Raw genomic sequence first — 17,993 nt, forward strand, 5'->3', positions numbered from 1 at the left:
CAGGGCCACAGGGATCAGGACTGTGTCACTGGGATCAGGACTGGGTCACGGGGATCAGGACTGTGTCTTGGGATAAGGACTGGGTCACAGGGATCAGGACTGGTCAGAGGGATCAGGACTGGGTCACGGGAATCAGGACTAGGTCACGGGGATCAGGACCACGTCACAGGGATCGGGACGAGGTCACGGGGATCAGGACCAGGTCACGGAGATCAGGACTGGGTCATAGGATCAGAACAGGGTCCCGGGGATCAGGACCAGGTCACAGGGATCGGGACTGTGTCACAGGGATCAGGACTGGGTCACCGGGATCAGGATTGGGTCACGGGGATCAGGACCAGGTCACGGGGATCAGGACCAGGTCACAGGGATCAGGACCGGGTCACAGGGATTAGGACTGGGTAACCGGGATCAGGACTGGGTCACAGGGATCAGGACAGGGTCACGGGGATCAGTACGAGGTCACAGGGATCAGGACTGGGTCACCAGGTTCAGGACTGGGTCACGGGGATCAGGATTGGGTCACGGGGATCAGGACTGGGTCACAGGAATCTGGATTGGGTCACAGGGATCAGGACAGGGTCACAGGGATCAGGACTGGGTCACAGGAATCAGGACTGGATCACAGGGATCAGGACTGGGTCACAGGGATCAGATCTGGGTCACCAGGTTCAGGACTGGGTCACGGGGATCAGGATTGGGTCACGGGGATCAGGACTGGGTCACAGGGATCAGGACAGGGTCACGGGGATCAGAACTGGGTCACAGGAATCAAGACTAGGTCACAGGGATCAGGACTGGGTCACGGGGATCAGGACTAGGTCACAGGAATCAAGACTAGGTCACAGGGATCAGGCCAGGGTCACAGGGATCAGGATTGGGTCACGGGAATCAGGACTGGGTCACAGGAATCAAGACTAGGTCACAGGGATCAGGACAGGGTCACATGGATTAGGATTAGGTCACAGTGATCAGTACTGAGTCACGGGGATCAGGACTGGGTCACAGGGATCAGGACTTGGTCACGGGGATCAGGACTGTGTCTTGGGATAAGGACTGGGTCACAGATCTCGGGACTGGGTCACAGGAACCAGGACTGGATCACGGGGATCAGGACTAGGTCACAGGGATCAGGTTTTCTTCTCGGGGATCAGGACTGTGTCACAGGGATCAGGACAGGGTCACGGGGATCAGGATTGGGTCACGGGGATCAGGACTGGGACACGGGGATCAGGACTGGGTCACGGGGTTCGGGACTGGGTCACAGGAATCAGGACTAGGTCACAGGGATCAGGACTGGGTCACAGGGATCAGGTCTGGGTCACAGGAATCAGGACTAGGTCACAGGGATCATGACTGGATCACAGGGATCAAGACTGGGTCACAGGAATCAGGGCAGGGTCACGGGAATCAGGGCAGGGGCACGGGTATCAAGGCTGGGTCACGGGGATCAGGACTGGGTCAGAGGGATCAGGACTGGGTCACAGGGTTCGGGATTGGGTCACGGGAATACGGACTGGGTCACGGGGATCAGGACAGGGTCGCGGGAATCAGGACTGGGTCATGGGAATCAAGACTGGATCACAGGGATCAGTACTGGGTCATGGGAATCAAGACTGGGTCACGGGAAACAGGACTGGATCACGTGAATCAGGACTGGCTCACAGGGATCAGGACTAGGTCACAGGGATCAGGACTGTGTCACAGGGATAAGGACAGGGTCACAGGGATCAGGACGGTGTCACTGGGATCAGGACTGGGTCACGGGGATCAGGACTGGGTCACAGGGTTCAGGACTAGGTCACAGGGATCAGGATTGGGTCACAGGGATCAAGAAGGGGTCACGGGAATCAGGACTGGGTCACAGGGATCAGGACAGGGTCACAGGAATTAGGATTGGGTCACAGGGATCAAGAAGGGTTCACGGGATTCAGGACTGGGTCACAGGGATCAGGACAGGGTCACAGGAATCAGGATTGGGTCACAGCGATCAGGACAGGGCCACAGGGATCAGGACTGTGTCACTGGGATCAGGACTGGGTCACGGGGATCAGGACTGTGTCTTGGGATAAGGACTGGGTCACAGGGATCAGGACTGGGTCACAGGGATCAGGACTGGGTCACGGGAATCAGGACTAGGTCACGGGGATCAGGACCACGTCACAGGGATCGGGACGAGGTCACGGGGATCAGGACCAGGTCACGGAGATCAGGACTGGGTCATAGGATCAGAACAGGGTCCCGGGCATCAGGACCAGATCACAGGGATCAGGACTGTGTCACAGGGATCAGGACTGGGTCACCGGGATCAGGATTGGGTCACGGGGATCAGGACCAGGTCACGGGGATCAGGACGAGGTCATGGGGATCAGGACCAGGGTCACGGGGATCAGGACCAGGTCACAGGGATCAGGACCGGGTCACAGGGATTAGGACTGGGTAACCGGGATCAGGATTGGGTCTCAGGGATCAGGACGGAGTCACGGGGATCAGGACTGGGTCACAGGGATCAGGACAGGGTCACGGGGATCAGGATTGGGTCACGGGGATCAGGATTGGGACACGGGGATCAGGACTGGGTCACAGGGATCAGGACAGGGTCACGGGGATCAGGATTGGGTCACGGGGTTCGGGACTGGGTCACAGGAATCAGGACAGGGTCATGGGGATCAGAACTGGGTCACAGGAATCAAGACTAGGTCACAGGGATCAGGACTGGGTCACGGGGATCAGGACTAGGTCACAGGAATCAAGACTAGGTCACAGGGATCAGGCCAGGGTCACAGGGATCAGGTTTGGGTCACGGGAATCAGGACTGGGTCACAGGAATCAAGACTAGGTCACAGGGATCAGGACAGGGTCACATGGATTAGGATTAGGTCACAGTGATCAGTACTGAGTCACGGGGATCAGGATTTGGTCACGGGGATCAGGACTTGGTCACGGGGATCAGGACTGTGTCTTGGGATAAGGACTGGGTCACAGATCTCGGGACTGGGTCACAGGAACCAGGACTGGATCACGGGGATCAGGACTAGGTCACAGGGATCAGGTTTTCTTCTCGGGGATCAGGACTGTGTCACAGGGATCAGGACAGGGTCACGGGGATCAGGATTGGGTCACGGGGATCAGGACTGGGACACGGGGATCAGGACTGGGTCACGGGGTTCGGGACTGGGTCACAGGAATCAGGACTAGGTCACAGGGATCAGGACTGGGTCACAGGGATCAGGTCTGGGTCACAGGAATCAGGACTAGTTCACAGGGATCATGACTGGATCACAGGGATCAAGACTGGGTCACAGGAATCAGGGCAGGGTCACGGGAATCAGGGCAGGGGCACGGGTATCAAGGCTGGGTCACGGGGATCAGGACTGGGTCAGAGGGATCAGGACTGGGTCACAGGGTTCGGGATTGGGTCACGGGAATACGGACTGGGTCACGGGGATCAGGACAGGGTCGCAGGAATCAGGACTGGGTCATGGGAATCAAGACTGGATCACAGGGATCAGTACTGGGTCATGGGAATCAAGACTGGGTCACGGGAAACAGGACTGGATCACGTGAATCAGGACTGGCTCACAGGGATCAGGACTAGGTCACAGGGATCAGGACTGTGTCACAGGGATAAGGACAGGGTCACAGGGATCAGGACGGTGTCACAGGGATCAGGACTAGGTCACAGGGATCAGGATTGGGTCACAGGGATCAAGAAGGGGTCACGGGAATCAGGACTGGGTCACAGGGATCAGGACAGGGTCACAGGAATTAGGATTGGGTCACAGGGATCAAGAAGGGTTCACGGGATTCAGGACTGGGTCACAGGGATCAGGACAGGGTCACAGGAATCAGGATTGGGTCACAGGGATCAGGACAGGGCCACAGGGATCAGGACTGGGTCACAGGGATCAGGACTGTGTCTTGGGATAAGGACTGGGTCACAGGGATCAGGACTGGGTCACAGGGATCAGGACTGGGTCACGGGAATCAGGACTAGGTCACGGGGATCAGGACCACGTCACAGGGATCGGGACGAGGTCACGGGGATCAGGACCAGGTCACGGAGATCAGGACTGGGTCATAGGATCAGAACAGGGTCCCGGGGATCAGGACCAGATCACAGGGATCAGGACTGTGTCACAGGGATCAGGACTGGGTCACCGGGATCAGGATTGGGTCACGGGGATCAGGACCAGGTCACGGGGATCAGGACGAGGTCATGGGGATCAGGACCAGGGTCACGGGGATCAGGACCAGGTCACAGGGATCAGGACCGGGTAACCGGGATCAGGATTGGGTCTCAGGGATCAGGACGGAGTCACGGGGATCAGGACTGGGTCACAGGGATCAAGACAGGGTCACGGGGATCAGGATTGGGTCACGGGGATCAGGACTGTGTCTTGGGATAAGGACTGGGTCACAGGGATCAGGACTGGGTCACAGGGATTAGGATTAGGTCACAGTGATCAGTACTGAGTCACGGGGATCAGGACTGGGTCACAGATCTCGGGACTGGGTCTCAGGAACCAGGACTGGATCACGGGGATCAGGACTAGGTCACAGGGATCAGGTTTTCTTCTCGGGGATCAGGACTGTGTCACATGGATCAGGACAGGGTCACGGGGATCAGGATTGGGTCACGGGGATCAGGACTGGGACACGGGGATCAGGATTGGGTCACGGGGATCAGGACTGGGTCACAGGGATCAGGACTGGGTCACAGGGTTCGGGACAGGGCCACAGGGATCAGGACTGTGTCACTGGGATCAGGACTGGGTCACGGGGATCAGGACTGTGTCTTGGGATAAGGACTGGGTCACAGGGATCAGGACTGGGTCACAGGGATCAGGACTGGGTCACGGGAATCAGGACTAGGTCACGGGGATCAGGACCACGTCACAAGGATCGGGACGAGGTCACGGGGATCAGGACCAGGTCACGGAGATCAGGACTGGGTCACAGGATCAGAACAGGGTCCCGGGGATCAGGACCAGGTCACGGGGATCAGGACTGGGTCACCGGGATCAGGATTGGGTCACGGGGATCAGGACCAGGTCACGGGGATCAGGACGAGGTCATGGGGATCAGGACCAGGGTCACGGGGATCAGGACCAGGTCACAGGGATCTGGACCGGGTCACAGGGATTAGGACTGGGTAACCGGGATCAGGACTGGGTCACAGGGATCAGGACAGGGTCACGGGGATCAGTACGAGGTCACAGGGATCAGGACTGGGTCACCAGGTTCAGGACTGGGTCACGGGGATCAGGATTGGGTCACGGGGATCAGGACTGGGTCACAGGAATCTGGATTGGGTCACAGGGATCAGGACAGGGTCACAGGGATCAGGACTGGGTCACAGGAATCAGGACTGGATCACAGGGATCAGGACTGGGTCACAGGGATCAGATCTGGGTCACCAGGTTCAGGACTGGGTCACGGGGATCAGGATTGGGTCACGGGGATCAGGATTGGGTCACGGGGATCAGGACTGGGTCACAGGGATCAGGACAGGGTCATGGGGATCAGAACTGGGTCACAGGAATCAAGACTAGGTCACAGGGATCAGGACTGGGTCACGGGGATCAGGACTAGGTCACAGGAATCAAGACTAGGTCACAGGGATCAGGCCAGGGTCACAGGGATCAGGTTTGGGTCACGGGAATCAGGACTGGGTCACAGGAATCAAGACTAGGTCACAGGGATCAGGACAGGGTCACATGGATTAGGATTAGGTCACAGTGATCAGTACTGAGTCACGGGGATCAGGATTTGGTCACGGGGATCAGGACTTGGTCACGGGGATCAGGACTGTGTCTTGGGATAAGGACTGGGTCACAGATCTCGGGACTGGGTCACAGGAACCAGGACTGGATCACGGGGATCAGGACTAGGTCACAGGGATCAGGTTTTCTTCTCGGGGATCAGGACTGTGTCACAGGGATCAGGACAGGGTCACGGGGATCAGGATTGGGTCACGGGGATCAGGACTGGGACACGGGGATCAGGACTGGGTCACGGGGTTCGGGACTGGGTCACAGGAATCAGGACTAGGTCACAGGGATCAGGACTGGGTCACAGGGATCAGGTCTGGGTCACATGGATCAGGACAGGGTCACGGGGATCAGGATTGGGTCACGGGGATCAGGACTGGGACACGGGGATCAGGATTGGGTCACGGGGATCAGGACTGGGTCACAGGGATCAGGACTGGGTCACAGGGTTCGGGACAGGGCCACAGGGATCAGGACTGTGTCACTGGGATCAGGACTGGGTCACGGGGATCAGGACTGTGTCTTGGGATAAGGACTGGGTCACAGGGATCAGGACTGGGTCACAGGGATCAGGACTGGGTCACGGGAATCAGGACTAGGTCACGGGGATCAGGACCACGTCACAAGGATCGGGACGAGGTCACGGGGATCAGGACCAGGTCACGGAGATCAGGACTGGGTCACAGGATCAGAACAGGGTCCCGGGGATCAGGACCAGGTCACGGGGATCAGGACTGGGTCACCGGGATCAGGATTGGGTCACGGGGATCAGGACCAGGTCACGGGGATCAGGACGAGGTCATGGGGATCAGGACCAGGGTCACAGGGATCAGGCCAGGGTCACAGGGATCAGGTTTGGGTCACGGGAATCAGGACTGGGTCACAGGAATCAAGACTAGGTCACAGGGATCAGGACAGGGTCACATGGATTAGGATTAGGTCACAGTGATCAGTACTGAGTCACGGGGATCAGGATTTGGTCACGGGGATCAGGACTTGGTCACGGGGATCAGGACTGTGTCTTGGGATAAGGACTGGGTCACAGATCTCGGGACTGGGTCACAGGAACCAGGACTGGATCACGGGGATCAGGACTAGGTCACAGGGATCAGGTTTTCTTCTCGGGGATCAGGACTGTGTCACAGGGATCAGGACAGGGTCACGGGGATCAGGATTGGGTCACGGGGATCAGGACTGGGACACGGGGATCAGGACTGGGTCACGGGGTTCGGGACTGGGTCACAGGAATCAGGACTAGGTCACAGGGATCAGGACTGGGTCACAGGGATCAGGTCTGGGTCACAGGAATCAGGACTAGGTCACAGGGATCATGACTGGATCACAGGGATCAAGACTGGGTCACAGGAATCAGGGCAGGGTCACGGGAATCAGGGCAGGGGCACGGGTATCAAGGCTGGGTCACGGGGATCAGGACTGGGTCAGAGGGATCAGGACTGGGTCACAGGGTTCGGGATTGGGTCACGGGAATACGGACTGGGTCACGGGGATCAGGACAGGGTCGCAGGAATCAGGACTGGGTCATGGGAATCAAGACTGGATCACAGGGATCAGTACTGGGTCATGGGAATCAAGACTGGGTCACGGGAAACAGGACTGGATCACGTGAATCAGGACTGGCTCACAGGGATCAGGACTAGGTCACAGGGATCAGGACTGTGTCACAGGGATAAGGACAGGGTCACAGGGATCAGGACGGTGTCACTGGGATCAGGACTGGGTCACGGGGATCAGGACTGGGTCACAGGGATCAGGACTAGGTCACAGGGATCAGGATTGGGTCACAGGGATCAAGAAGGGGTCACGGGAATCAGGACTGGGTCACAGGGATCAGGACAGGGTCACAGGAATTAGGATTGGGTCACAGGGATCAAGAAGGGTTCACGGGATTCAGGACTGGGTCACAGGGATCAGGACAGGGTCACAGGAATCAGGATTGGGTCACAGGGATCAGGACAGGGCCACAGGGATCAGGACTGGGTCACAGGGATCAGGACTGTGTCTTGGGATAAGGACTGGGTCACAGGGATCAGGACTGGGTCACAGGGATCAGGACTGGGTCACGGGAATCAGGACTAGGTCACGGGGATCAGGACCACGTCACAGGGATCGGGACGAGGTCACGGGGATCAGGACCAGGTCACGGAGATCAGGACTGGGTCATAGGATCAGAACAGGGTCCCGGGGATCAGGACCAGATCACAGGGATCAGGACTGTGTCACAGGGATCAGGACAGGGTCACCGGGATCAGGATTGGGTCACGGGGATCAGGACCAGGTCACGGGGATCAGGACGAGGTCATGGGGATCAGGACCAGGGTCACGGGGATCAGGACCAGGTCACAGGGATCAGGACCGGGTAACCGGGATCAGGATTGGGTCTCAGGGATCAGGACGGAGTCACGGGGATCAGGACTGGGTCACAGGGATCAAGACAGGGTCACGGGGATCAGGATTGGGTCACGGGGATCAGGACTGTGTCTTGGGATAAGGACTGGGTCACAGGGATCAGGACTGGGTCACAGGGATTAGGATTAGGTCACAGTGATCAGTACTGAGTCACGGGGATCAGGACTGGGTCACAGATCTCGGGACTGGGTCTCAGGAACCAGGACTGGATCACGGGGATCAGGACTAGGTCACAGGGATCAGGTTTTCTTCTCGGGGATCAGGACTGTGTCACATGGATCAGGACAGGGTCACGGGGATCAGGATTGGGTCACGGGGATCAGGACTGGGACACGGGGATCAGGATTGGGTCACGGGGATCAGGACTGGGTCACAGGGATCAGGACTGGGTCACAGGGTTCGGGACAGGGCCACAGGGATCAGGACTGTGTCACTGGGATCAGGACTGGGTCACGGGGATCAGGACTGTGTCTTGGGATAAGGACTGGGTCACAGGGATCAGGACTGGGTCACAGGGATCAGGACTGGGTCACGGGAATCAGGACTAGGTCACGGGGATCAGGACCACGTCACAAGGATCGGGACGAGGTCACGGGGATCAGGACCAGGTCACGGAGATCAGGACTGGGTCACAGGATCAGAACAGGGTCCCGGGGATCAGGACCAGGTCACGGGGATCAGGACTGGGTCACCGGGATCAGGATTGGGTCACGGGGATCAGGACCAGGTCACGGGGATCAGGACGAGGTCATGGGGATCAGGACCAGGGTCACGGGGATCAGGACCAGGTCACAGGGATCTGGTCCGGGTCACAGGGATTAGGACTGGGTAACCGGGATCAGGACTGGGTCACAGGGATCAGGACAGGGTCACGGGGATCAGTACGAGGTCACAGGGATCAGGACTGGGTCACCAGGTTCAGGACTGGGTCACGGGGATCAGGATTGGGTCACGGGGATCAGGACTGGGTCACAGGAATCTGGATTGGGTCACAGGGATCAGGACAGGGTCACAGGGATCAGGACTGGGTCACAGGAATCAGGACTGGATCACAGGGATCAGGACTGGGTCACAGGGATCAGATCTGGGTCACCAGGTTCAGGACTGGGTCACGGGGATCAGGATTGGGTCACGGGGATCAGGATTGGGTCACGGGGATCAGGACTGGGTCACAGGGATCAGGACAGGGTCATGGGGATCAGAACTGGGTCACAGGAATCAAGACTAGGTCACAGGGATCAGGACTGGGTCACGGGGATCAGGACTAGGTCACAGGAATCAAGACTAGGTCACAGGGATCAGGCCAGGGTCACAGGGATCAGGTTTGGGTCACGGGAATCAGGACTGGGTCACAGGAATCAAGACTAGGTCACAGGGATCAGGACAGGGTCACATGGATTAGGATTAGGTCACAGTGATCAGTACTGAGTCACGGGGATCAGGATTTGGTCACGGGGATCAGGACTTGGTCACGGGGATCAGGACTGTGTCTTGGGATAAGGACTGGGTCACAGATCTCGGGACTGGGTCACAGGAACCAGGACTGGATCACGGGGATCAGGACTAGGTCACAGGGATCAGGTTTTCTTCTCGGGGATCAGGACTGTGTCACAGGGATCAGGACAGGGTCACGGGGATCAGGATTGGGTCACGGGGATCAGGACTGGGACACGGGGATCAGGACTGGGTCACGGGGTTCGGGACTGGGTCACAGGAATCAGGACTAGGTCACAGGGATCAGGACTGGGTCACAGGGATCAGGTCTGGGTCACATGGATCAGGACAGGGTCACGGGGATCAGGATTGGATCACGGGGATCAGGACTGGGACACGGGGATCAGGATTGGGTCACGGGGATCAGGACTGGGTCACAGGGATCAGGACTGGGTCACAGGGTTCGGGACAGGGCCACAGGGATCAGGACTGTGTCACTGGGATCAGGACTGGGTCACGGGGATCAGGACTGTGTCTTGGGATAAGGACTGGTTCACAGGGATCAGGACTGGGTCACAGGGATCAGGACTGGGTCACGGGAATCAGGACTAGGTCACGGGGATCAGGACCACGTCACAAGGATCGGGACGAGGTCACGGGGATCAGGACCAGGTCACGGAGATCAGGACTGGGTCACAGGATCAGAACAGGGTCCCGGGGATCAGGACCAGGTCACGGGGATCAGGACTGGGTCACCGGGATCAGGATTGGGTCACGGGGATCAGGACCAGGTCACGGGGATCAGGACGAGGTCATGGGGATCAGGACCAGGGTCACGGGGATCAGGACCAGGTCACAGGGATCTGGACCGGGTCACAGGGATTAGGACTGGGTAACCGGGATCAGGACTGGGTCACAGGGATCAGGACAGGGTCACGGGGATCAGTACGATGTCACAGGGATCAGGACTGGGTCACCAGGTTCAGGACTGGGTCACGGGGATCAGGATTGGGTCACGGGGATCAGGACTGGGTCACAGGAATCTGGATTGGGTCACAGGGATCAGGACAGGGTCACAGGGATCAGGACTGGGTCACAGGAATCAGGACTGGATCACAGGGATCAGGACTGGGTCACAGGGATCAGATCTGGGTCACCAGGTTCAGGACTGGGTCACGGGGATCAGGATTGGGTCACGGGGATCAGGATTGGGTCACGGGGATCAGGACTGGGTCACAGGGATCAGGACAGGGTCATGGGGATCAGAACTGGGTCACAGGAATCAAGACTAGGTCACAGGGATCAGGACTGGGTCACGGGGATCAGGACTAGGTCACAGGAATCAATACTAGGTCACAGGGATCAGGCCAGGGTCACAGGGATCAGGTTTGGGTCACGGGAATCAGGACTGGGTCACAGGAATCAAGACTAGGTCACAGGGATCAGGACAGGGTCACATGGATTAGGATTAGGTCACAGTGATCAGTACTGAGTCACGGGGATCAGGATTTGGTCACGGGGATCAGGACTTGGTCACGGGGATCAGGACTGTGTCTTGGGATAAGGACTGGGTCACAGATCTCGGGACTGGGTCACAGGAACCAGGACTGGATCACGGGGATCAGGACTAGGTCACAGGGATCAGGTTTTCTTCTCGGGGATCAGGACTGTGTCACAGGTATCAGGACAGGGTCACGGGGATCAGGATTGGGTCACGGGGATCAGGACTGGGACACGGGGATCAGGACTGGGTCACGGGGTTCGGGACTGGGTCACAGGAATCAGGACTAGGTCACAGGGATCAGGACTGGGTCACAGGGATCAGGTCTGGGTCACAGGAATCAGGACTAGGTCACAGGGATCATGACTGGATCACAGGGATCAAGACTGGGTCACAGGAATCAGGGCAGGGTCACGGGAATCAGGGCAGGGGCACGGGTATCAAGGCTGGGTCACGGGGATCAGGACTGGGTCAGAGGGATCAGGACTGGGTCACAGGGTTCGGGATTGGGTCACGGGAATACGGACTGGGTCACGGGGATCAGGACAGGGTCGCAGGAATCAGGACTGGGTCATGGGAATCAAGACTGGATCACAGGGATCAGTACTGGGTCATGGGAATCAAGACTGGGTCACGGGAAACAGGACTGGATCACGTGAATCAGGACTGGCTCACAGGGATCAGGACTAGGTCACAGGGATCAGGACTGTGTCACAGGGATAAGGACAGGGTCACAGGGATCAGGACGGTGTCACTGGGATCAGGACTGGGTCACGGGGATCAGGACTGGGTCACAGGGATCAGGACTAGGTCACAGGGATCAGGATTGGGTCACAGGGATCAAGAAGGGGTCACGGGAATCAGGACTGGGTCACAGGGATCAAGACAGGGTCACAGGAATTAGGATTGGGTCACAGGGATCAAGAAGGGTTCACGGGATTCAGGACTGGGTCACAGGGATCAGGACAGGGTCACAGGAATCAGGATTGGGTCACAGGGATCAGGACAGGGCCACAGGGATCAGGACTGGGTCACAGGGATCAGGACTGTGTCTTGGGATAAGGACTGGGTCACAGGGATCAGGACTGGGTCACAGGGATCAGGACTGGGTCACGGGAATCCGGACTAGGTCACGGGGATCAGGACCACGTCACAGGGATCGGGACGAGGTCACGGGGATCAGGACCAGGTCACGGAGATCAGGACTGGGTCATAGGATCAGAACAGGGTCCCGGGGATCAGGACCAGATCACAGGGATCAGGACTGTGTCACAGGGATCAGGACTGGGTCACCGGGATCAGGATTGGGTCACGGGGATCAGGACCAGGTCACGGGGATCAGGACGAGGTCATGGGGATCAGGACCAGGGTCACGGGGATCAGGACCAGGTCACAGGGATCAGGACCGGGTAACCGGGATCAGGATTGGGTCTCAGGGATCAGGACGGAGTCACGGGGATCAGGACTGGGTCACAGGGATCAAGACAGGGTCACGGGGATCAGGATTGGGTCACGGGGATCAGGATTGGGACACGGGGATCAGGACTGGGTCACAGGGATCAGGACAGGGTCACGGGGATCAGGATTGGGTCACGGGGTTCGGGACTGGGTCACAGGAATCAGGACTAGGTCACAGGGATCATGACTGGGTCACAGGGATCAGGTCTGGGTCACAGGAATCAGGACTAGGTCACAGGGATCATGACTGGATCACAGGGATCAAGACTGGGTCACGGGAATCAGGGCAGGGTCACGGGAATCAGGGCAGGGGCACGGGTATCAAGGCTGGGTCACGGGGATCAGGACTGGGTCAGAGGGATCAGGACTGGGTCACAGAGTTCGGGATTGGGTCACGGGAATAAGGACTGGGTCACGGGGATCAGGACAGGGTCGCGGGAATCAGGACTGGGTCATGGGAATCAAGACTGGCCCACAGGGATCAGGACTAGGTCACAGGGATCAGGACTGTGTCACAGGGATCAGGACTGAGACACGGGGATCATGACTGGGTCACAGTGATCAGGACTCGGTCACGGGGATCAGGACTGGGTCACAGGGATCAGGACTGGGTCATGGGAGTCAGGACTAGGTCACGGGGATCAGGACCAGGTCAAGGGGATCAGGACGAGGTCACGGGGATCAGGACCAGGTCACGGGGATCAGGACTGGGTCATGGGATCACGACAGGGTCACGGGGATCAGGACTAGGTCACAGGGGTCAGGACTGGGTCAGAGGGATCCGGACTGGGTCACCGGGATCAGGATTGGGTCACATGGATGAGGACCAGTTCACGGGGATCAAGACTGGGTCACGGGAATCCGTGCAGGGTCACGGGAATCAGGGCAGGGTCACGGGAATCAGGACTGGGTCAAGGGGATCAGGACTGGGTCACAGGGATCAGGACTGTGTCAAGGGAATCAGGATGGTGTCACAGGGATCAGGACTGGGTCACGGGAATCTGGACTGGATCACAGGGATCAGGAGTAGGTCACAGGGATCAGGACTGTGTCACAGGGATCAGGACTGGGTCACAGGGATCAGGACTGTGTCACGGGGATCAGGATTGGCTCATGCGGATAAGGATTGGGTCACGGGAATCAGGACTGTGTAACGGGGTTAAGGACTGGGTCGCAGGGATCAGGACAGGGTCACGGGGATCAGGATTGGGTCTCAGGGATAAGGACGGGGTCACGGGGATCAGGACTGGGTCACAGGGATCGGGACTGGGTCACAGGGATCAGGACTGGATCACAGGGATCAGGACTGTGTCACTGGGATCAGGACGGGGTCACGGGGATCAGGACTGGGTCACAGGAATCAGGACTGGATCACAGGGATCAGGACTGCGTAACGGGGTTAAGGACTGGGTCGCAGGGATCAGGACAGGGTCACGCGAATCAGGACAGGGTCACAGGGACAGGACAGGGTTACAGGGATCAGGGCTTGGTCACAGGGCTCGGTACTGGGTCATAGGAATCAGGACTGGGTCACAGGGATCAGGACGGGGTCATGGGGATCAGGACTGGGTCACAGGGATAAGGATGGGGTCACGGGGATCAGGACTGGGTCACAGTGATCGGGACTGGTTCACTGGAATCAGGACTGGATCACGGGGATCAGTACGAGGTCACAGGGATCAGGACTGGGTCACCAGGTTCAGGACTGGGTCACGGGGATCAGGATTGGGTCACGGGGATCAGGACTGGGTCACAGGAATCTGGATTGGGTCACAGGGATCAGGAGAGGGTCACAGGGATCAGGACTGGGTCACAGGAATCAGGACTGGATCACAGGGATCAGGACTGGGTCACAGGGATCAGATCTGGGTCACCAGGTTCAGGACTGGGTCACGGGGATCAGGATTGGGTCACGGGGATCAGGATTGGGTCACGGGGATCAGGACTGGGTCACAGGGATCAGGACAGGGTCACGGGGATCAGAACTGGGTCACAGGAATCAAGACTAGGTCACAGGGATCAGGACTGGGTCACGGGGATCAGGACTGGGTCACAGGAATCAAGCCTAGGTCACAGGGATCAGGCCAGGGTCACAGGGATCAGGATTGGGTCACGGGAATCAGGACTGGGTCACAGGAATCAAGACTAGGTCACAGGGATCAGGACAGGGTCATATGGATTAGGATTAGGTCACAGTGATCAGTACTGAGTCACGGGGATCAGGACTGGGTCACAGGGATCAGGACTTGGTCACGGGGATCAGGACTGTGTTTTGGGATAAGGACTGGGTCACAGATCTCGGGACTGGGTCACAGGAACCAGGACTGGATCACGGGGATCAGGACTAGGTCACAGGGATCAGGTTTTCTTCTCGGGGATCAGGACTGTGTCACAGGGATCAGGACAGGGTCACGGGGATCAGGATTGGGTCACGGGGATCAGGACTGTGTTTTGGGATAAGGACTGGGTCACAGATCTCGGGACTGGGTCACAGGAACCAGGACTGGATCACGGGGATCAGGACTAGGTCACAGGGATCAGGTTTTCTTCTCGGGGATCAGGACTGTGTCACAGGGATCAGGACAGGGTCACGGGGATCAGGATTGGGTCACGGGGATCAGGACTGTGTCACAGGAATCAAGACTAGGTCACAGGGATCAGGATTGGGTCACGGGGATCAGGACTGGGACACGGGGATCAGGATTGGGTCACGGGGATCAGGACTGGGTCACAGGGATCAGGACTGGGTCACAGGGTTCGGGACAGGGCCACAGGGATCAGGACTGTGTCACTGGGATCAGGACTGGGTCACGGGGATCAGGACTGTGTCTTGGGATAAGGACTGGGTCACAGGGATCAGGACTGGTCAGAGGGATCAGGACTGGGTCACGGGAATCAGGACTAGGTCACGGGGATCAGGACCACGTCACAGGGATCGGGACGAGGTCACGGGGATCAGGACCAGGTCACGGAGATCAGGACTGGGTCATAGGATCAGAACAGGGTCCCGGGGATCAGGACCAGGTCACAGGGATCGGGACTGTGTCACAGGGATCAGGACTGGGTCACCGGGATCAGGATTGGGTCACGGGGATCAGGACCAGGTCACGGGGATCAGGACCAGGTCACAGGGATCAGGACCGGGTCACAGGGATTAGGACTGGGTAACCGGGATCAGGACTGGGTCACAGGGATCAGGACAGGGTCACGGGGATCAGTACGAGGTCACAGGGATCAGGACTGGGTCACCAGGTTCAGGACTGGGTCACGGGGATCAGGATTGGGTCACGGGGATCAGGACTGGGTCACAGGAATCTGGATTGGGTCACAGGGATCAGGACAGGGTCACAGGGATCAGGACTGGGTCACAGGAATCAGGACTAGATCACAGGGATCAGGACTGGGTCACAGGGATCAGATCTGGGTCACCAGGTTCAGGACTGGGTCACGGGGATCAGGATTGGGTCACGGGGATCAGGACTGGGTCACAGGGATCAGGACAGGGTCACGGGGATCAGAACTGGGTCACAGGAATCAAGACTAGGTCACAGGGATCAGGACTGGGTCACGGGGATCAGGACTAGGTCACAGGAATCAAGACTAGGTCACAGGGATCAGGCCAGGGTCACAGGGATCAGGATTGGGTCACGGGAATCAGGACTGGGTCACAGGAATCAAGACTAGGTCACAGGGATCAGGACAGGGTCACATGGATTAGGATTAGGTCACAGTGATCAGTACTGAGTCACGGGGATCAGGACTGGGTCACAGGGATCAGGACTTGGTCACGGGGATCAGGACTGTGTCTTGGGATAAGGACTGGGTCACAGATCTCGGGACTGGGTCACAGGAACCAGGACTGGATCACGGGGATCAGGACTAGGTCACAGGGATCAGGTTTTCTTCTCGGGGATCAGGACTGTGTCACAGGGATCAGGACAGGGTCACGGGGATCAGGATTGGGTCACGGGGATCAGGACTGGGACACGGGGATCAGGACTGGGTCACGGGGTTCGGGACTGGGTCACAGGAATCAGGACTAGGTCACAGGGATCATGACTGGATCACAGGGATCAAGACTGGGTCACAGGAATCAGGGCAGGGTCACGGGAATCAGGGCAGGGGCACGGGTATCAAGGCTGGGTCACGGGGATCAGGACTGGGTCAGAGGGATCAGGGCTGGGTCACAGGGTTCGGGATTGGGTCACGGGAATACGGACTGGGTCACGGGGATCAGGACAGGGTCGCGGGAATCAGGACTGGGTCATGGGAATCAAGACTGGATCACAGGGATCAGGACTCGGTCACGGGGATCAGGACTGGGTCACGGGGATCAGGACTGTGTCTTGGGATAAGGACTGGGTCACAGGGATCAGGACTGGGTCACAGGGATCAGGACTGGGTCACGGGAATCAGGACCACGTCACAGGGATCGGGACGAGGTCACGGGGATCAGGACCACGTCACAGGGATCGGGACGAGGTCACGGGGATCAGGACCAGGTCACGGAGATCAGGACTGGGTCATAGGATCAGAACAGGGTCCCGGGGATCAGGACCAGGTCACAGGGATCAGGACTGTGTCACAGGGATCAGGACTGGGTCCCCGGGATCAGGATTGGGTCACGGGGATCAGGACCAGGTCACGGGGATCAGGACGAGGTCATGGGGATCAGGACCAGGGTCACGGGGATCAGGACCAGGTCACAGGGATCAGGACCGGGTCACAGGGATTCGGACTGGGTAACCGGGATCAGGATTGGGTCTCAGGGATCAGGACGGAGTCACGGGGATCCGGACTGGGTCACAGGAATCAGGACAGGGTCACGGGGATCAGGATTGGGTCACGGGGATCAGGATTGGGACACGGGGATCAGGACTGGGTCACGGGGTTCGGGACTGGGTCACAGGAATCAGGACTAGGTCACAGGGATCATGACTGGGTCACAGGAATCAGGACTAGGTCACAGGGATCATGACTGGATCACAGGGATCAAGACTGGGTCACGGGAATCAGGGCAGGGTCACGGGAATCAGGGCAGGGGCACGGGTATCAAGGCTGGGTCACGGGGATCAGGACTGGGTCACAGGGATCAGGACTGGGTCACAGAGTTCGGGATTGGGTCACGGGAATAAGGACTGGGTCACGGGGATCAGGACAGGGTCGCGGGAATCAGGACTGGGTCATGGGAATCAAGACTGGCTCACAGGGATCAGGACTAGGTCACAGGGATCAGGACTGTGTCACAGGGATAAGGACAGGGTCACAGGGATCAGGACAGTGTCACTGGGATCAGGACTGGGTCACAGGGATCAGGATTGGGTCACAGGGATCAAGAAGGGGTCACGGGAATCAGGACTGGGTCACAGGGATCAGGACTAGGTCACAGGGATCAGGAT

This window comes from Chiloscyllium punctatum, chromosome 20, assembly GCF_047496795.1.
Source record: "Chiloscyllium punctatum isolate Juve2018m chromosome 20, sChiPun1.3, whole genome shotgun sequence".
Taxonomy (NCBI): Eukaryota; Metazoa; Chordata; class Chondrichthyes; order Orectolobiformes; family Hemiscylliidae; genus Chiloscyllium; species Chiloscyllium punctatum.